General features: G+C 37.7%; 1 long non-coding RNA gene across 1 annotated transcript in view; it reads left to right on the top strand.

The window, feature by feature from the left end:
* The window catches only part of LOC125615926, a 109,029-nt gene extending 88,032 nt beyond the window's left edge, over positions 1-20,997 (top strand). Inside the window, exons 3-4 of the long non-coding RNA XR_007346529.1 lie at positions 18,933-18,986; positions 20,854-20,997. This is a non-coding gene — a long non-coding RNA (uncharacterized LOC125615926). The remainder of the gene's footprint in view (positions 1-18,932; positions 18,987-20,853) is intronic.
* The last annotated feature ends 1,445 nt before the right edge of the window (positions 20,998-22,442 follow it).

Raw genomic sequence — 22,442 nt, 5'->3', positions numbered from 1 at the left:
TGGCCTAATGTTTAGAGGGTTTAATTATTGGTATTAAATTCACTATAGACAATGCATCTTTTTATTGCCAGTGCCCAGGGCAGATTGCTCCCATTGTTCTTCCTTTAGTAAGACACAGCCAGGGCTGCCCACATATATTTCACCTCACCAGTGGGAATAGCACAAATTACATCCCAGGAGGCTCCTCAGTCCCTGTACAGACACAATTTCACCAAGACTCATCTACAAATGAGCCGAGATATGCCTGTTAAGACAAGGTATTCAAAACTTGTAGAAAGGCCAAGAGAGTACAACCTGACCTTTAAAGGACATAGGAGGGTACAGTGTAACAAGCCCACCCAAGGATTATTTACCTGTGTATGGAAATATACTTTTTACAGCTCAGCTATTTATTGCTAATTAAAGACTCCGACTCTGAGTCCACATGATCCCTTGTAAGTCTTGTCCAGTTGAAAAAGATAACTTCTGCAAGATACTAACCTAGTAGCTTATTATGCTATTTTTTCTTAAATGCATATAAATACCTGGTTCTTAAAATATTATTTTCATCAAATTTGCCATCTTCATGGATCTGTAGTTAAGGAATTAACACATCTTTATCACCAGCCAAAATGCATCAATCAGCAATAGAAGAATATATCTCTGGTTACATCTGAATTTTTACAGTGGGTGGCTTGTTTCCTCCAGAACTGCTCAATGTCCCAAAGTAGGGTGGATGGAGACACTGATATTCTTCTGTTGAAAACATTTCTACTTCCCTTTTCATTCCTAGGAGAAATGAAAGGAGGATGTTAAAGTCTGCTCTACTTCCTGCTTCACATTTCTTTACTCAGTCTAAAAAAGGGGGCTAGAGGAAAGAAGAGGGATAATTTTGTTCACACATATGTAGGACGCATCTAGAAGTTGACGATGGAGCAGAAAGTACACTGAAGTATCCACAGGGGGATGGGCACTAATTCTGGGCTGATGGTACCCAAATAGAAAGGGAACATCAGCTCTCAAAGGTGAAAAAATCAGAAAAGATATGAACTGGGAGGCTGTTCATTCTGTCCAGGATTTTTTGCAAGATTCTTAAGTATGTAACTTCATTTTTGTTTGTTTGTTTGTTTCTTTTTACAAAACTTAAAACCAATAGGAAATTATAAGAATCGATGGAAAATTCCCTGTTTCACTAAAATTTAAAATTAAAAGTTCTTTTAAAGCTCCAAAATTGATCATTACTATGCTCATTTTCAGGTTTTGGTTATATGTGACATTGAAATGGAAGATTTTGCAGAGACCCTTATGCACCAGATATCAGATATTAAATTGAGTTGTAAAACAGATTACCTTTCTTTAAAAGAAAAGAATCAAAGTCATTGACCATGCTCTCCTTCCCCAGGAATATAAAAGGGTCTAGATGGATAGAGATAAAGGGAACATTCTTGACAAAAATTTCTTTGTAGAAAGCTGTGTGGAGTCTGATCTATCATCCCTTCCCCAAGAAGAGGGAAAAGATACTTCCCTTTTAGAAAGTGTCTTCAACAGAGCTGGTCAGAGAGCTTGCCTTGTATTCCCTTTATTTAGGAGACACAGGGATTCTTGGATGTAAAAATTAGATTACTATTAAAAAAATTGATCAGTCTTTCCCTTGCCACTTCACCTGCCCCTTGATGTGTTCCCTCTTCCATAAGACTTGATTTGCCAATGGAACCCTAGTAGATGTGACTCAACCAGGGGCTTGGATTATGCTTTTGTGGTAAGAATGCACTCTTTCTTAGTGTCTTGCCTTTGTCACAGGAAAAGCATGCCAGCAACCTGGTCCAAGGTGAATGACAGACTTGTGGAATAGTTCACAGCTCCACCCAACCCATAGATCCAAGAATAAACCATTGCTATTTTAAACCACTAAGGTTTGAGGTTGTTATTACACAGCATTTTTGTGGTACTAGCTGACCGATAATGTTGGGCAATTGCTTTGGTGATGGAACAAGGGAGAGTTGCCATCTGCTGTATTGGGATATGTGCTCACTCCCAGTGTGTTTAGGCAAAGACAAGCCTGAGTGCTTTCTGTGTGCTGGAAAGAGACTTATCAACTAAGGCTGAAGACTGGGCTGGTAAAGAAACAATGAGATCTTCTTTGATTTAAACAGTTTATTACTCACATAGAAGCATAAAGTGATGCTGCCAACTCTTGGTGTCCCTTGTTCCACAGGATTACACTAGAGCAAAAGCAACATGAATGATGGAATGTCCTGTTGCTGAAGAGACCATGCCATGCTTCAGTGGAGCAGTTTTATAGCCTGCAGCTGTGCCCAAAGTGGGAGTGAGACAGAAAGCCTCCTGCCTTGTCAGACTCTAGGAGACAATGAGGAGCATCTCATGAAAGCCTCCCAGGAAGAGAGGAGGCAGGTGAGAGATGGCCTTGTAGCAGTTCCTTCCACATGGTATATTATTATTAGCCTTCAGCTCAAAAGAGGGTTTAAATGTACTGCTACAAAAAGTATTTTCAGATTCCAAAATTTCAAGCCAATTTTCAAGTGCCAAGATAAAATCTACTGCAATAAAAAATGTACCAGCTCCATTTATTACTGCAGAGATTATCAAAAATCTTTTTAAGGCATCACCATTGGTGTGAGTAGTCACGATGCAGGAAAAAAGTTTCTCTTCACTTGCGCATTGTATTTTCTTCTTTGTTATCATAAAAAGCTTGTTTATAAGGCTACTGTGAATAAAACTCCTTCCAGATGAGAGAGTTGGAACATAATTTTGATTTTTTTAAGAGAAATTCTAGTTAAGACCTCATGAAAAAATTTTTACTAATTTTGGGGAAGATAATAAAATACAGATTTTAGTGAATATTTGAATAATGATACAGACAATACTTATTAAATTCTGAGGTGAAGCATTTGTGATTCTATGAAAGGCTGATCTGTCCCTATTCCACATAATGCCACTCAAACAGCCTCTGAAGTCCTTTCTACTTCACTAGAAGTAGTCATCATGAAATTCTTCTACTTTGTCATTTGTATTGTTTAAACTGAGCAATTCAAGAATGTGTGTGTGTGTGTGTGTGTGTGTGTGTGTGTGATTTTATTGGTATTTTGTTTTCTTCAAGTCTCTTACATCTGAAAGCCCATTGGGTTTCTTTAACAAATGAAATTGAGAAAATCCTTAGTTTATGTGAAGCCCTGAAATCATACTTCAGTTCTGAAGAAAAGATCCCCCCAATTATTGTTGACTTTTTAAAATTATCTGTTGAAGGAAGCCTGCTTTTTTCTCATTACTTATCACTTAGTTTTCAATATGTCTTTAGCAATGGGATTATGCAAATTGAGAGACAAGCACATAATATTATTGAAGTCTCCATTGCTTAAAGAAACACACTGAATGTGTTAGAGAAAGAAATGAGAGACAAATTAAAAGGACAAACAATAATAGGAAAATAAATTTTAAAATAAAGTGGATAATTATTACAGGACTTGTCATAATTATCTTTTTAAGTGAATTTTATCTTTTTAGGAATTTGATAATTTTACACATTAACTAAATTCTCTCTAGTTAAGTGGGGGTTAAAAATTGACAATCATGCAACCTTTAAAAATATTCGATGAAGAGATTCAGTGTCATATTGAATAATGGAAAAGCATGTTATGGCATGAAAGATGGCATTATGTGTTGCAACAAATAAAATTTGAAGAGCAATTCTTAGAGTTGTTAACTTCATGCCAGTCCATGTTCAATATGCCAGCTCATAACGATAGTGCTGAGAATGGCTTCTCATTCATGAGTGTTGAATGGATAAAAGAAGAAAGTAAGTTGAATGTGACCATTGTGGAAACTATGTTACAGTGTAACAGGAACATAGGCTGTAACTGCAAGAAATTTTAGAAGCAAATTCTACAAAACAAAATAAATGACAGGACAGCCAAATCATCAGGGAAACAATTAACGAAAATATTAATTTTTATTCATATTACTATTTCATATAAAGAATAAGAAAATTTCAGTACAATATATCATATGCAGTATTTTTCTTTCATCTCTACAGTGCATAAGCACTTCAAAGTGGTTCAAATGTAGCTGGGTGTCTCATATTTTTATTTGCTTAATCTGACAATTTGACAGGTAGGGGTCAAATGAAGGGTGAGCTAGGGCTCCCCTAAACTATCTAATTTATTTTAGAACCAATTTAGACACCGACTATGAGCTAAAGAGGTAAAAATCCACAGAAAACACAGGACCTTCACGTAGATCCAAAACTCTAGGGTCTAGGCCAACAACAGAATGGCTTTTGCAGCCATGCCTCAATAGCCTACAGCTGAAAGATGCACATAAAGATGGTCAATCGATTTGTTGTGTATCTCTCAACACTCGCAAGTTTTTCTTTTTAAATCACTTTACATAAAAGTGACTTGTGGTTCTTGTCAACTGTAGACAAAACTAACTGAGACCCAAAAGCGACTGCCCTCGGAGACATTTGCTCTGAGCACCATGGAGTGTATAATCCATCTGCCCAAGATTTGCCCATCCCTGGGGTCAGCTATAAGACTCCGGGCTGCACTGTTAGTGTTTCTTAAGTAGCAGCAAGCCTTCCATTAAAAGTCTCTAGTTAGAAGGTAGACTTCATTCAAATAAATATTCTCTAGGGATTTTCTTTCTTTCCAAAATGCTTCTCCTAATGGACTTGAAATTCTTCTTCTTTTTTTTTTTTTTTTTTACATTTTCTGCCCTTGTTTTAATTTTATACCAAGAAGTGTGCTGCTATATACAAGTGGGTGTTTGGGGTTTAGCTAAATTCTAAGGTCATTCTCTAGATTGTGGGTTACCATAAGGAGAGGGGGTAAGAAAAATCAGAGGCAGTGGCAGGTGGGATTCATAGTAGAAATAAAGCAGCCCTTTTGGAAGCACAGATTCTTCAAAGATGGGTCAGTTACTGAGGGAGGGGATAAGGTACCACTAACTAGGAGTCTGAAGAGGCCCTGGAGGCCACTCATCATCCTAAGCTCAGCAGGTTGCACTTCCACTAATATATAATGCACATCTATTAAAGCATCATCATATCCAGAATGGAAGACTGGTGAAAAAAGCAATGGATTTTTAATTATTCTTATAAATTTATGTCAAGGTTGGTCTATAGTTGAGCTTTTACCAGAAAAAAATCAGGCCCTTCAAATTTGTTTTCTTTTCAGAAAATAAATAAATAAATAAAAACAGGTTGAGGCTGCTTTTCTTATTCTTGTGAGAAGCAGTCCTGATGGTGCACACCCGTAAACCCAGCAACTCAGGAGGTTGGAGGATTGCAAGTTTGAGGTCAACCTTGGCAACTTCAATCTACCAGTACTTACTGAGGTTCTAGTATAGTGTGTGTACCTTGGTAGGTTCAAGAGAAGCAATGAGGAATTAAACAAAAACGCAATCCCTGAAACCTGAAATGATTGCCCCTATGGTATTTGCACAAGTAGAGGAAAAGATATTAATTAGACATTAAATATAAATTATATCTGTGATAGTTGGTACAAAGGGCTGATTATGATACCATAGGAGCATATACTAGGGGTTTCAGGCAAGTTTTTCCTCAGGAAATTAAAATCAAATGTAGACCCAAAGGATAAGCAGGATATACCTGTGACTAGCAAGTGCAACTTTGGGGATGAGCACAGGGCATTTGGGGAAAGGGGAAAAAAAGACCACTAGTAAGGATAGGGCATATTGGAAAGTGTAAAGAAAATTGGATAGAGGGAACATTTGGGTTGATCTTAATGCAAGATAGAAGTAGATGATATCAGAACACTCCCTTTGGCCCTAAATCTAGCATATATAACTGTGTTCTTCCACAATGACTATTTGTGGACTGACTCAGTGCATAGCCATGGATTGATTACATTTTCTTTAATGGCCACTCAATGCAATTATTCATTGACCAAAGTAACCAGATCATAAACAATTATTTCAGTCTTCTTAAGAACACATTAGCTTGATTATAGCAATAATTGGGAAAGATGACCCAGTTAATTGGTTTAGTGGAAAATGGGTTTCCCCATATATGCAGAGCTTAATGTAACCTAATATGGTTTGGTTAGAATCTAGTTGGAAATGGAAAGATGTGTTCATGACAAGCTAGTTTAGGCTTTAAAATTATGTCTTTGTTTATGATCTTATAGTACTGATCTCATATTGACCTGACATGACCTGATATATTATGCATAGCTTCTGGGGTCCAAGGGATACGTCCATATATCTGTCAGAGAGCATCCATCAGCAATGCAAACATCAAGTGTTTAACATAGCAAGATACTGTGCTACAGTGTAAGCAAACAAAAATACTTAAGTGGTAATTTCTGTAGTGTTTATCTTATCCCCACATATGGTTTGGTAGTATGAGTCTGATATTTGGAATCACAAAATTGAAGTTTGACTTGAAACTTGGTCATGAAATGTATGACTTTGGACATATGGTCCAAGGTATATGGAGCCTAGGGTTCTTATCTGTAATGTGGGTATTATAATATCAATTTTTCAAAATTAAATGAGATAAAATACAAAGAGGCATATATACAATAAATATTAATTACTTTCTTTTGTTTCTTTCTAAATTACCTAAGGTTCCTGAACATACATAATATAGCTCCAAATGGCAGCTACCAGATGCACAAAAAAAATGCATAGTACTAACAGCAATGTTCAATGGAGGGAATGTCAGGGCAGGACTCAAGAATAGGACAAGTTAGTCACTTGGTTTGTAGAATTACATCACCCAGAGATAGTGGGGGGATATATATACAGTGAACTGTATGTGTTCTTTGGACTCTTCTGCAATGAAACTTGTCTGTTTGAATCATATAATAACTTAGGAATGTCTAAGCCCATTTGTGGTGCTGTAACAAATTATTAAACTATCACAGACTAGCTAAGTAGCAGAAATTTATTTCTTACAGTTCTGGAGGCTGAGACATTTAAGATCAAAGGCACTGACATTACTGCCATTCAGAGTCTGGTGCAGGTCTTTTTGCTGTCTTTTCACATGGCAGAAGACAGAAGGGCAAAGGGGATGGAAAGGGCCAACTTTCTCCCTCAGGCCCTATTAAAGGAGGCTTGGTGTGAAACCATACCAAAGCTCATCCATAAGGATACACCCTCATGACTTAATCATCTCCTAAAGGCTCTGCCCTTTAACACTAACATCTTGGCAATTAAGTTTCAAAATATGAATTTTGGGGGACAAATTTAGACCATACCAACTGCTAAGAAGACCAGTGTGCAGACACCTGTTCTTTATTTTTTAGACACAAAAAGCACTGCTCTGAACAAATTATTTCATTTATTCAGCTCAAAAGAGACCAAATCAAAAGGCTGAATTGATCTGCTGAACTGGTGCTTCATTATTGTTGTGCTAAGAGAATTTATGCAGGGCAATTGGCTACCCTTGCTGGCATCATCTCAGAAAGAAACAGAACTCCCATTCTGAGGACACCAGTTTCGGTTTTCCAGGATCCTCTGGACCCCTCAGCCTGCAAGAAAATTATGTCAGTGCCTACTTGGAACTGGCTGCAATCTTGTGTTAAAATCGTGATCCCATTAGCTGTAGGACTATTAATCTTCTTATAGGCTGTTAGACAGAAAACCACAGGCAGTGAAATAACAGCTGGTTGAGAGTGATGAAACTTTAAAAGGCAGAGTTGAGAGGCTTGGTGTGAAACCATACCAAAGCCCAGCCTTCAAGCATCTAGCCCCCTTACTATCCCCGCAAGGCTGGCTCAAACACGTTCTGAACTGGAAAGATCCACAAGGTGGGTGTGGGAAGCCTGAAGTGCTTCATTACTCATGTCACTCACTGCTTAAGTCTTGGAAGAGGAAGCCAGAACGTAAAATCTCTGGGCTCACAAAAATTCTGACCAGCTTACAGTACATTTCTCTCCCTTCACTTCCCACACTTATTCTTGTCAGCTGGGACACAACCATTGGCAAGTTGCCTACAGAAAGATCTGGGTGTAGGTTGGAGAGTTTCATATTCAGTAATACTCATATATTCTCAGTACCTGGCCTGGACTTGAGCTATGTTCTGGCTTAGGGAGCTATATCATTTTAGAGAAATGTAGATTTCAGACTCCCAAAGCTTCAAAGGAGGATATCAGAAGCCAATCAGGTTGGCTGCAGGGAGATGATGGCATGAAGGACAGGAGTGTTGCCAAATCTCTGAGCTCCCAATGAGCCAGGCTTGGATATAAAAGTTGGACTTTGTGTAGGTATGAAATCACCCCAACCCCCTCCCATGAGCCCGTCTGCAAGATCAGTGAAGAAAAGCAAAAGTTCTAATATCTGGATGTTGTTGTTGCATGTAGGGCTGCAGAATGCAGGGATCAGGGTGCTCCTTAAGAAAGAACCAGCACAGTTCAGCGTCTTTGATGCAGGACAACACTTTTCCAGTGACCTATGAGACATATGACATAGTGAAAAAAAAAAAAAAAAAGCTCTTCAGAGTTTTGCTTTCTTAGATATTTTCTTTTCCCTTTTTTGCAAGAAGAAATCTCTTCCATGAGGATTTGGAGAATTTGGAATCCTCCTACATCCCTCATTGGTTGGAAAGCTACTTTGAAAAATATCTGGCAGCTCCTTAAAAGTTAAACCATATGACCCAGAAATTTCATTCCCAGGTATATACACAAGGCAATTGAAAGCATATGTCCCCCCCCCAAAAAAAAACCTTGTATATGCATGTTCATAACAACAGTATTCATAGTAGTTCCAAAATGAAAATAATGTAAAGGCCATAGATGAATAGATGAACAAATATGGTATAGCCATAAAACAAAATATCATCAGCCATAAGATGAAGTGTGGATATACACTATGACATGAATGGAATTTGAAAGCAAAATGCTGCATATTGTATGATTCCATTAAAATGAAATATCCAGAAGAGGCAAATACATAGAAAGTAAAAACTGGTTGCAAGTAGTTGCAAGGGAATGACTGCTAATGGGTGCGGCATTTATTTTCAGGGGTAATAATGTTCTGGACATGAATAGTGGTTGTGACTGCACAACCTTGTGAATGAATATTCTAAAATTCACTGAATTATATGCTTTAAAATGGTGAATTTTATAGTACACGAATAATATCTTAATTAAAAAGAGAAATCTCCAAAGTGAAAAGATACTCTGGAAATTTGTATCTAAAGTATAGAATTTGAATTGGTGTGTGGAGAGATTCACATGCTGACTTTGGACCTTGGGTAGACATGTTTCACTATGAGCACTTTATATCTATAAAATTATACTTTTTCAAAGGGTAAAATCATGAATCTCATATTAATATAAAATGAAACATATCAGAGACTTTATTTGGCTCATTAATTAATGAAAGGACTAGTTAGTGTTACAAGAAGTTCAAAGAATTCAAATATGAGAAACATGTGGGTAATAAGGGATGATGAAATGAACTTTCAAATAACGTAAACCTGGTCTATCCTCAGGTTAATAATCAACTGCATTTCAGAAGACATAATTCACTTGAATTTCTATGAACAAGAATCATTCATATTGTTATCAGTTTCCCCAAACTTACTATGTTGTAAAATAGCTGCAAGTCATTAAAATACAGAAAAAATCTCAGACAGATATGTTACAAAAGGCATCTAGCAATCAAAATATTTTGCCCAAATAAATATTCACCACTTTTCCTGGATAGTCTGAACTATTTTAGGCACTAGAGTGGTTAAATAAAAGAATGAGTGAATAAATGCTATGGTTTTCATCATGACAATTCAGACTTGTAGATTCTATAATAAATAGCAGTCATGTCCATCATTATCCAGTTGATAATTATTTACTTAACAGTTGCTATGTGCCAGGCCAGGAGCTGATAATGCAGTGGTGAGCTGGGGGGAAGGCCCTCACTGCATTCAAATGTGAAAGCAACTAGCCACTTAATGAGAAACACTTGTCAGTGCAAGTAGGCATCCAGAGGAAGGAGAAACCATTGTCAGATGGAAAAATCTTAGAAAGGAAATGACACTTTGAGCTGAAGCTTGAACATACAACAAATATTTAATAAACACTAAAGGCAATATGTTTAGATACATGCTTGTGTTCTGGAGCCATCTAACCTGGGGATGAATTACAACTTTATTACCTGTGTAATCTTGGGTAATTTATATAACCTTTCTGTGCCCTAGTTTCCAAATGGAGCTAATCAATGGGACCTATTTCATGGATTTCTTGTGAGAATTAAATAAGATAGGAAATGTGAAATTCTATATATCCTGTACCCTGTGCATAATACTCACTAAATAATGGCTGTAACTATTAAACTCTTACTGAAATTTAGTCCTTTCCCTATGTCAGATCAAAGTCAAGAGGGAAAATAGCTGGACACAAGGAAGAGGCACTAATAGGTTAAAATATCTACAAAGCAAAGGGCTTATAGGGCATGGACATACATTATCTCCTTTCTTACAACAAACTTGTGAGTAAAATATTATCACAACATTCTTAAAGGTTAGGGAATGCAGGCTCATAGAATTGATTAAAGTCCTGGTCAACTTTGGACCAAGAATAAGTGGTTACCATATGTATGCTATATACTCAGGGTGGGATGTATGTGTATTGTGCTGAAAGGGTTTCCCTCTCAGAGATTATTTTGGCAGTGACAGAGCTTCTGAGTTAGGAAATGGCTTGAACTGAATTACAAAGGCTGAGAAATGTAAGGTGGGTTATAGAGACTATGGGGAGATCAATGAGCCTACTTAACAATGAGGAGAGGGGAGGGATGACTATGGTAATTTTCCCGTGGATGCAAACAAGGAAAGGCAGCTGGGGCTGAAAAGGATCTCAAATCACTGTTGCCAAGTGATTTCATTGTACTATCTTTTGTCCAAATCCAACGTAATGCAATTTAGCTACAACTTCTGACGGAAGCCAGGTAGAGGCCTGGAGTCTTGCCCACTTGGCTTTCTGGCTCAATGGAATTTCCTAGACATCCCTGGTTCCTGGATGACTCCATGGTACAGTGAGTTTTGGGTAAAACTAATGACTGGTCAAAGCAACAGGGAATTTTGCACTGTTGGGAGGTCAAATATAAGGGATGTCCATGGTGGTAAAGGCAATGGTTTCAGGCTACCTAGAGAGTGAGGTAACTCAAAAAAAGCTAAAAGTCTTGGTCATAGCCAAGAAATCAGCTGTTAACTGGAGCTCAACAATGTAGAGTCTAGGTTGGGGGAAGATGTACCAAAGAAGGTGATATCATTCCCAGGATATTTGAGTTGCCGTTGCTGTACAGGGATTTCTGGTGATTTTTATACCCACTAGAGCTTGACCATCTGGCCTAGTAACTTTCTATAAGCACCTTTATCTGAACATGTACTCTACTGACAATGTCAAAGACAGAGCTACACCTTGAGGTTCACCAGGGGATGTATGAGGAGAGTTACCAATCCCACGGGATTCATCACATCGAAGTAGGTGATGATTTAAGCTTGTAGATTTGGACCAAGTCCTCTTTATCTTCTGAACTATCCTTATCTGAGGCACTGGATGTCTCCAAACTCAGATCTGGATGAAGGACACTTTTCTTTAAAAGTCACTAAATGTCTCAAGGGTTTAACTTAAGCTAAACAATAGAAATTTATGCAATTTATTTGATGGATCTTGACTTTGGATCAAGCCCTAAAGACTTCAAGGTCACACTGTTCCTGATATTTAATTTCAGATTTTCCTTAATGAAGAGTTTTTATAAAATCAATAAAAATGTTCTAGTCAGGCTGCTGATGAGAGAAATGGCCTTTTGGTTATGAAAGGAAAATACATATTGGACTTCCACATAGCAATAAGGAGACTGGGTTATGGAATTTTCTTTGCAAATTGTGAATGTCTTTGTGTGCAGTAGTTCATATAATATGCACTAAGGGTTATTAGAATCTGATAAGCTTCTTTGTTGCTTATGAACAGACCGTGCATGCTGAGAGTAACAATCTAATTATCCAAACTGCCGGTATCCAAGATACTGTCTCCCAAGATTAATGTGTTTGCATTATGAGTTTCCCTCTGAGTGAGAGACAGTGGTCCTAAATAAATTGCACTGAATTGCTGTAACAAACAATGAAAATAAATCAACTTCTCATGTCAATTCTAGACTTGGGTGATTTCCACTGTGGATTGAGCAAGGCCAATTTTGTTGTATGTTAGAATTAAAGCAAAGCAATTTTGTGGACCATAAAGAACCATGACAATCTTTTCTGGTGAACTAACTTCCTGCTCTTCACACAGCTCTGTCACCTGGAATTGTCCTTTTGTTCAATGTCTTTCTTCAGATGCTCATTTACATTTACCACCATGGACATCCCCTATGTCTGATCTCAGACAGCCACCCACAAGAGTTCAAAATTCCTGGTTGCTTATGATCCTGGGTATTAGAGTAGTCTCAAAGGCTGTTCACCTGTGGATGAGATGTCCGGACATAGGAGTTGCCTTGAATGTGTTCATTGAAAAGTGGGTCTGGAGTCACACCGCCCAGGTTCAAATCCCAACTTCTCTGCTTATTTACTAAGTAAACTTAGAAAATACTTAACAATTCTGTACTTCATTATCATTGTCTGAAAATGAGGATGATATTGCAAATATTTTTTTATTTTTTTAATGAGGATAAAATGAGGTATTAAATTTAAAATCATAAAATGGTGCCTGATATATAGTAGGTGCTTTCTCAATAATGTTATCATTTTTATCTTTGTATGACTATGTAATATGATGGAAAGAGTCCTTTGCTATGGTTTGAATGTATCCTTCAAAACTTTTATGTTGGAAAGCTCCTCTCCAGTGCCACAGTGTTGGGAGGGGGGATCTGTTAAGTGATTAGGTCTTTATGAATGCATTAATGTTGCTTTTGTGGGAATGAATTAGTTACTGTGTGAGTGGGCTTGTCATAAAAGTGAGTCTGACCCTTTCTTGCTGTCTTGCTGACTCTTTCTTGCCCCTCTGCCTTCTTCCATGAGAAGACACAGCACAAAGGCCCACACCAGGTGCTGGTGCTATGCTTTTGGACTTTCTAGTTTTCTCAACCAAGAGCTAAATATGTTTCTGTTCATTATAATTACCCCATATCAATATTGTGTTATAGTAGCAGAAAAATGTTTAAGATATCTTGCATATGGAAAATTTAAAAAATAAAATCTGATGCAAATCCTGGTTCTACTTCCAGAATTCCAATTCTGTGAATCTAGAAATTTTTATCTCTCAAGAGAGGAAGTGACGTTTTTCCTTATGGAGCTTCTGTAATTATGTAGGAAAGTGTATGAAAGTAAAGGTAATAGGATATAGTACTCAAGGACATAAATTGGTGTCCTGGGTACAAATCTGATCTAGACATGTGACTTCAGGTAGGTTATTTTCCTTTCTAAGCCTTAGATCTAATGTCTACAATATAAGAACAGTGATACATTTATTGGGAAGATTAAATGGTTTAACAGTTTCTGACCTGGGTCCTGTTGAGCAGTTGATAAATGGCACTAAGCAATATCATTAACAAAGCTCTTTACCAACACCTGGCAAGTGCCCCCACCTGCCATGTTCTTTCTCTTCCCCCTATCCTTTCCTTGGGATGTACCGGGAACTTCCTTCTCCTGATTAGGACTCATTGCACAGGGGAAAAACTTTAGAGTGGCTCTCAGACCTCTTCTCCCTAATGTACACCCCATCTGCTCCCTTAGGAGGGAATTTGCCATGAGATCTGAGGAAGCAAAGCCTCTGTTCTGGGCCTCATGCAAATATTGGGCCTTAAGAGTGAAAGGAATGTGTCTACTAGGGGTCTCATCCAAGACTATGTATCTCTCTGTGGTTGCTATTTCTCTTCCAGGCAACTGAGCAGACATTCTGCTGATGGCTCTTAGCATTCCTCAAGGTAAAGCTTGAGGACATGTATTTTTATTTCAGAGGCCATGGTTTATGGAAGTTGCTGTTTCTTCTACTCATTTTAACTCAATAAACAACATTTTCCCATTTTGTAAATCTCTGTGCATCCCAAAATATTTGTACGACAATAAAACTTTGTGAAACATAGGCATTTATTAGCACTGTTCAACAGATCAAGGAAGAAAGGGCAATGTCTCTCATTTAGTGAAGGTCTAGTATGTGTCAGATGCTCATGAAATTCTCAGTCTTACTGAGGAGGAAGATTTGAAAATGAGAAATTGGAGAGAGCAAAAAGTTTTCTGGTAGTAACACCATGAATGGGAGGATCCACAGAGGAAATTAATCCAGTCTGTTTGACTCCCAAGACTTGGAGCCTAAACACAAGGCTCAGAAAAAATCCTTTTCCATTACTCATGCATTAGTACTAAAATATGACAGGGAGAGGGGTGGCCCACAGATTATTTGGAGGCAGAGTTTGTTATTTCTTACTTGATTAAAATAAAAACAGGAAAAGAAAAATCCTAAATAAGTAAAGAATCTGTCCCCAATAAACTTATAGTACATTAAATTCATTTGAATGACAGGGGAAATATCCACATGAATCTAGCATGCAGCAAACCTGAAAGAAATAATTTATTTATTTATTTATTTGGTATAGGGAGATTGAACCATTAAACCACATCCCCAGACCTTTTTATTTTTTATTTTTTGTTTTGAGACAGGGTCTCACTAAGTTGCTTAGGGCCTCACTAAATTGCTAAGGGTGGTTTTTAATTTGCTATTCTCCTGCCTCAGCTGGGATTACAGATGCCCAGCTTAAAGAAATTTTTAGTAAAAGCTAAGCTTTTGTTGCACAGTATGTAGCCAGTAGCCATATGTGAATATTTACATGTAAGTTTAAATCAATTAAAATTAATATGGTTAATACTTTGCTGTCTGGATCTCCTGCCAACACTGCTGTCATCAAGAGCTGGGGAAGTTATGCCCTACTGAGCCTTCCATGGGAGAAACTGCAGAGCCCATTCATAGACTGGAATTTCAAAAACATGCCCTGATGGAGACTAGTGCGTGAGAATCAGGAAGGGAAGCCCTTTTGTCTTCCAGAGTGTCTCCCAGAAAATGAAGAAGGGCAGGAGGAAACTTTTGGGATGTGGGACTCTTCTGTGTGTTAGTGTGGCAGTGGTTTTGTGTGTAGATCTCTCTTCAAGCTCATCAAATTGTATATTTTAAATAGGTGGTATTGTATGTAAAATATACATTGATTTAAAAATATATGGTAAACACTAAACAAGCAGACAAACACACACACATACACAGGAGGGCTAAGTGAAAAATGACAGAAAATAAAAAGTTTTGATGAAGCTATGGACCTGTTGGAATTCTCATAACTCTGGAAGGACAAAATACTGAGACTGAGTACTTCGAGAAGAAAATAGGCTTATTTAGCTCACAGTTGTGGAATTGAAGGGCATGTTACCCATGTCAGCTCAGTGCTGGTGAGGACATCATGGTGGATGCCATCCATCCCAGTGTTGGAAGTGTGTGAATGAATGAGAAATCACATGGTGAAACAAGAAGCCAGAAAGGGGTTCAGGGGTTGGGTTTGCTCTTTTATTTATTTTTTTATTTTTTTAAAATTTATTTTATTTAGTTCTCGGCGGACACAACATCTTTGTTTGTATGTGGTGCTGAGGATTGAACCCGGGCCGCACGCATGCCAGGCGAGCGCACTACCGCTTGAGCCACATCCCAGCCCGGGTTTGCTCTTTTATAACAACCATCTCTCTAGAAATAACCAAGGTCCCAAGACAGAACTATTTTAATTCCTCCCCAGTGCCACAAGCTCAGTGGCCTTCCCATTAGATCTCACTTCTTAAAGATTCCACGACACCTCCCAACACTCACACAATGGGGACCATATGTTCAGCATATGAAACCTTGGGGGACAAACCACATCCAAGTGACAGCAGTCCCAAATACCATACAAGATCAATACTAATACCCCAGTAATGGTACACTGATACCCACTGTTTGGGGAGAGGTGAGAATTCCCTTTCTTTGATCTGAAATAGCAACTAAAATGTGCGGTTTTCTGTGAAGTACCTGAAATGACACAAATGGGCAGCCTGCCAACTTCCTCAGGATCTTGCTGGGATTAGAAGGCAAATGTTGATAAAGCACATTGAGGCATTTACACCAAAGGAACAAGAGATTATGCTAATAAAGCTGTGCTATTTGTAGTTTACTATAACGCAGAAAAAAAATGACAAGTCAGTTTCTTCCATTAGGGTGCTCTAAGATCAAACATATTTGTTATTGTTTCTTTACCTTGTAAAATGTCTCATCTTGTTCAGAGATTTAGTTAAATGGGAGATTAGAACTCTGCCTTCTCACCTGCATCTTGAAGTATACTTTTGACCAAAATATCTCATGGCCCCAGAGACACTCTTCCAATCACATCTGAATATAAGTGTAAAGATGACCTGAATTTTTGCAAGTAAGGAAGGCTTAATCTTATGTAAAGGAGCATTTTAAAAGCAAAGATTGATTTGTTTATTTCTTGAATAAAAAATATGTCTCAGTTTAGCAAATTAGTAGTGCTAAACCACAGGGGAGGAGAGAAAAGGTGTGGGAGAGCACAGAGAGAATGCCAACCTTTTCTGTGCGGTTCTGATCAATCATTTCATTTATCACATGAGACCAGGCACAGCAGTTATTGCATTATAGGGCTTATCAAGCTCAGATCTTTGAGACCCCATTTAGTATTCCAGAAGTATGTGTTCTGATTAATAATAGATGGTTAGCTACATAGTTAAGTAGAATGATTGGCACCGTTTATTGGTTGTCTTTAAAAATAATTTAATGAAATTGGTTGACCAGAGAGCAGAGGTTTACTGTTGTGCTGGCTAACAAAAGCCTGTCTATAAACGAAGAAATGCCTACCTACAAAGATAAAGCTCTTAGAGCTTTCTGGAAATTTGCCATTGTGTGTCGTAAGCAAATTCTTTTGGAAGCTATGGCTCTTGAATCTTCCCTTTTTTTATAGAAGGATATTTATCCCTTTTTGGTAATCATCAAAATTTGATGCTGTTAAGCATATCCCTGAAAGCAGGCAAAATAATTAGAAATTAACAACTAGTTTGGTGCAGACTTTATTTGATGGACTGAGTAAAGTTTGGGAAGAACAGGCTAAAGTTTGGTTGTTAAAAATGGCCCGAAGGAAGTGAATAAACACGTAAGCCTGAATTTAAACATCAAAAGCACAAAAAGTAGAAAACCTGACATAAAGAGTGAGCCTGATGTGCATGTGCAAATATGAATGATGAAGCTCACCCTTTCCACTGATGCTCACCTATATGAACTGCATCAACAGGATCACCTGTTCAAATGCTTCCTAATCATTTAGTATCAATAAGAAATTAGACAACAGCAAAAGTTACTTCATTGACACTCTGATCTATTCCTGCTTAGTTTCTGCATAGCAACCCTCTCTGGGTTGTGGTGACCGTCACCTCCTCCAGCCCTTCACGCCTAAGACTGTTCATGGCTCTCCACTGTGAGTTCAGGGACTACGCTACCAATCCATTTTGGTTCCCCAAATCTTGCCCACATTTGTAACTAACCATTTTATTTAAATCCCTCCATCACCCAGCTTGAGTGGGCTGTCTGATTCCTGCTTGGAATCTGATGTAGACAGTATCCTGAGCTCCATTTGTCAAGATGAGAGACTGGAAGTTAAGATAGCTCGTGTAGTGTGGCTGAAGAAACACAGCGAGTAATTGGTGATGATTCATTCTTCAAGAATACAGGGTAGAGTGTCTTCAGATATTGCAGTGACTACAGTACACAGCTGTGGCTTGAGTGTTCTAAAAAGGAACTGGATGACAACTGAGAGGAGCTCACAAAACAAGGTGAGCAGGGCAAGTGTGCTGCCAGCTCTTCTGAGTTTTCCCATGGCTCAGTCCACCCACCCTGAAGTAAAGTGATAATAAGCAGAGGAATGAAGGTATCAGCACGTCTAAGCCTTACAAGTTCCTTGGAACACTGGAGACCAAACTGGAGCTTCTCAGAGTCAGCACCTCAACTGTGGTTATTGCTTTAGAAATCACCACTTGACTGAATTTGTCTTTGTACTGCTAACTCTCTGGCAACTCACCAAGAGAATCTAACTCTCCTCTAGCATTTTTCCAACAGGAATTAAAGATGAAGAGGATTTCTGCACAGTAAAAGGGGTATGCTGAGTGGGCTTCTCAGTCCATTTAAAATGAAGACAACTAATATTGATCACATGGCTAGTATATGGTAGATGTTGTGATGATAACTTGGTGTAAAATGTTAGTATAATGCTTCCATTTTGCAGATGAAAACACTGGACTGTAAAGATATTCAGAAACTGGCCTAAAGGCTTAAAGCTAATCCACATTAGAAGTGGGGCTTAAATCCAAGTCTGTTTGGTATCAATATCCTTGCTTTGAACCACTATATTATGTAGGTAACTGTATTTATTTTTCTTTCCCTTGCTTTCTTCTCTGAGATAGGCAGTACAGTTGCAATCACCTACTAAATATTTTCTACTATTACTATTCCATAATTATGTGCTCTGATTTTACTTTTCCCTTACTTCTTCCCAAGCTTCAACAGATGTCATTTCCTTGATGGAAGAGTTCCTTCCTCCTTGCTGAAGGAAGGCCTGTCTTTGATCTTCCACAGCTTTGAAATTATTGAATCTAGATATTGTTCAACTCTCTTGTCTGTTCTTTAAATTGACAAAACAGATTTGTACTAAATGTTGAAAAGTAATGGATCGCTATTTAAGAAACACTAAGAGCTCTTCCACTCAATATTTTCCCTGAACATAGAAGTATTTCCAATTATCCTGCTTTTCTTCAAACCTAAAATCAACAAATGAACAACATATGTCAACTCCCATGAAGGGCTACTACAGAATCCTGGCTGTTCTTACTTACTGGAAACCTTTAACATCGGTTCTTTGTGTTTCTGTTACCGTGACATTATTTGACTCTTTCCCATGTTTCCTTTTTCCAGCTACAAGGCACACTTCACAGAAACGGACTGATCATTACAAGTAGTATTCACCAGGTATGCTGACAGCTTGAAGTGGATTTCATTTATGTCCTTAGCAGGGTCATTTTGTCCTTATGATTATGTCAGTTCATCACATTATGGCATCTAGTACAACTAATATTGCCCTATTCATGCTTCAGATGTCAGCCCAAAGGTCACTTACTATGACCTGCATCTCTGACCCTCCAAAGCCACACTAGACTGACAAGTTCCCTGCCTGATCCCCTTCACATTAACTCCATCAGCATAGCTTTGCTTTTTAAAATATTTTATTTTGAGAACAGATTTAGGTTCACACCACAATTGAACAGAAGGCACATGGAATTCCTATATACTCCCCTGCCCCCCACTACACACAGAATTCTCCAAAATGGTAGCATGTTTTCTACAGTTGATGGAACTATATCAGTGCATTGTACTTAAAATCCAGAGCATACATTAGGTTTCACTCTTGGTGTTGTACCCTCCATGGGTTTGAGAAATGATACATATCTACGATCATAGTATCTTACAGTATGGTTTCACAGAATAGTTCTGTGCTAGGTATCTATCATTTCCGCACCCTTCACCCCTGTGAATCACTTATCTTTTCACCATTTTGATAGTTTTACCTTTCCTAGAATGTCATAGAGTTGGAATCATATGGTATGTAGCTTTTGCATATTGGCTTCTTTTCTGTACTAAATAATATTCCATTTTCTGGAGTTACCATAGTATATTTATCTTGTGGCCTACTGAAGTACATCTTGGTTTGGCAAGTTATGAATAAAGCTGCTATAAACATCCATAAGCATTCAATATCTTCCAGTATATATCAAGGAGCATGACTGCTAGATTGGATAGGGAGAGTATATTTTGTTTTTAAAGAAATTACCAACTGTCTTATAATGTAGCTATACTATTTTACATTCCAGAAATATATGAGAGTTTTTGTTGATTCACATCCTTACCACCATTTGATGTGTTTGTGTTCTGGATTTTGGCCATTTAACATTTTAATATATGGTATTTCATTTTATTTATTATTCTGGTACTAAGGATTTAACCCAGAGGTACTTTACCATGACCTTCCTTCCCAGGCCCTCTGATTTTTTATTTCAAGATAGGATCTCACTAAGTTGTACCTTCATGCCTTACTGGTATCTTATTTTAATTTTCAATTATCTAATAATATATTTTGCAAAGCATATTTTCATATGCATACTTGTCAACTATCTTTTTTGGTAAGGTGTCTGTTCAGATCTTCTTCTCAAATTTTAGTTGTTCATTTTCCAGCACAGTTGTTTAATACCTGTGTTCCCTGCAGAAGTATCAGGTCCTTGAAGCCAGGGTCTGTGCCTTTTTTCTTACCACTAGCTCAGGACCATAGGAGTAAAGAGTTTATTTAATGAAAGAATGAGTATGTGCATGAACTTCAACAGTGTTCTATAATAAATGAAGTGATCAATATGGTTCTGTTGACACCCATATTGGCCAGCTTACTAACTTTCTGATTGTGAGTAATTTACTCAGCTCTCTAAATCTCAATATGTTCATTTATAAAATAAAAATAGTAATAAAATAAAACTTTCTGCAGTTGTGAGAATTATGTGAGATAGAAAACACAAAAACACTGTGAACTCTGGTACTAGATATTTATAAGGTATTACTTATGATTAAGTGAAGCAAATTGAGCCTTAAATAACATTTCAGGAAAACTTCAGGCACAGAATAATTGTCATCCATTTCAATATTTACAGTCCAGTTACATTTGAGCTATTCATAGCTTCTGTTAAATGAGTAGAGTGTGTTCTGGTGCAAATGTTTGCCACACATGATTTCTAATCATATGACCACCGTTCACTATTCTAGCATCATGTCCTTTTTTTTTTTTTTTCCACAGATGAAGAATCTGAAGATCAAAGAATTTAAACAACTTGTGCAAGATCCTAGTGCCTGAGCAGGACTTTGAAGCCAGGTCAATTTGATAGCAAATGCAAAGTGTGTTCTACTTGTCCTGAATGGTCTTTGACAACTATAATAAATCTTCCAAAATAATAAGCTCTATTCTGCATTTTTAAAGATTTTTCTTAAAAAATAATTTTATTTATGCAAGAGAAAATTAAGAAGCTAGAGAATTTCATTGGTTGCTTTAGATGACCTTTATAGAAGTGTCTCTACCATATGGCTTCCTTTAATTTGAGCTATGTAAGTTGGGTCAATAGGACTCTGCAGTTTTCAGCCCTCTGCTTCTATGGCCAAGGGCTCAAGCAGGGACTGTGATTAGTCCTGCCTTGGCTTACTTTAACACCAGCCTCTTCATGTCAGATATGCACAGGAAAACTTTCCCCAAAGGAACTGTATGTTTCAGCTCCAGGCCCAATATGAAGGCATAAATACATTTGTTCCTTACAACAGGGCCAACATAAATCCAGAGATCAGACTTGATGGAACATTTTTCATTACCTACATCAGGACCATTTATGTTTTTAGTGACTAAAAGACTGGACTATTGAGACCTATTTCCCACATCTTGCTATGGCCATAAAATTCCAGCGGAGAAAGGTTTCAGAGACCACTGGGAGAATAGATCACTTGGAAAGGGAGTTTGGAGCTGCATCTATTCCCACATACTCAGTCACAACATAACAGATGTAGATGTAAAGGAGTCTGTTAGAATCAGTCCCCTGCAAATTTTAGGAGTTTGACAATTGCTAGGATTTCTATTTTCGTCTAGACTCTGAAAACATGTTTAGTGCTTATTCTGCTTCCTAGGTACAGTATTCCCCTTCAGAATGCTGGTTGTTGCCCTAGTTTTTCTTTCCCCAAATCTCCTAGAGGCAGAGATATTTATCTTCTCTATATTGCTGCATATTTCTTCTTATAAAATCGACTCTTTGCCTATCATAAAACTAGAAAACAGTGAGTGCTCTATCATGATTGAAAGGCTACAAAGAAAAGTGATCTTTCTTCCCCACTCAATGCCCACCCCCTGCTCCTGATATGACCATCATCCCTGTCCTAAGACATTTGATGAGGTCCTTAAGGATCACAGATGTGAAAGGTTGTCCCCATCAGTAAGTCTGACTTCTGCCCTACATCAGTGAATTTTATTACCTTTATCTGCTTATTGGATTACCATTAGCTATTTATCTTGACAAATGCATGACCATAAATATAATTTACTGGATTTTGAAAACTGTAAGTCATGGCTTGTTTGTATCATTCTTTGTTTCCAGGCAGAATTTAGTAGTACATATGTGTTATTAAGGAATCCATCCTCTATCCCACTATGAGGAAGGGAATATATTTCCCAGCTTCTTTCCTCTTTATTTCCCTGCCAAGGAGGCCCAAATAGAATCTGCCACTTGGTTTATATCCTTTTTTATTTTTTTCTGGAAACAGAAGGATATGGTTTTTGAGCAAAATATGGTACTTCCTTCACAGAGATTTGTATGTTAGTGATGAGCATGAGCCAAAAAAAAACTTTAA

Source organism: Marmota marmota, unplaced genomic scaffold (assembly GCF_001458135.2).
Source record: "Marmota marmota marmota unplaced genomic scaffold, marMar, whole genome shotgun sequence".
NCBI lineage: Eukaryota > Metazoa > Chordata > Mammalia > Rodentia > Sciuridae > Marmota > Marmota marmota.
Note: the sequence above shows the minus strand (reverse complement) of the source record. Positions and strands in the feature narration are given on the sequence as shown.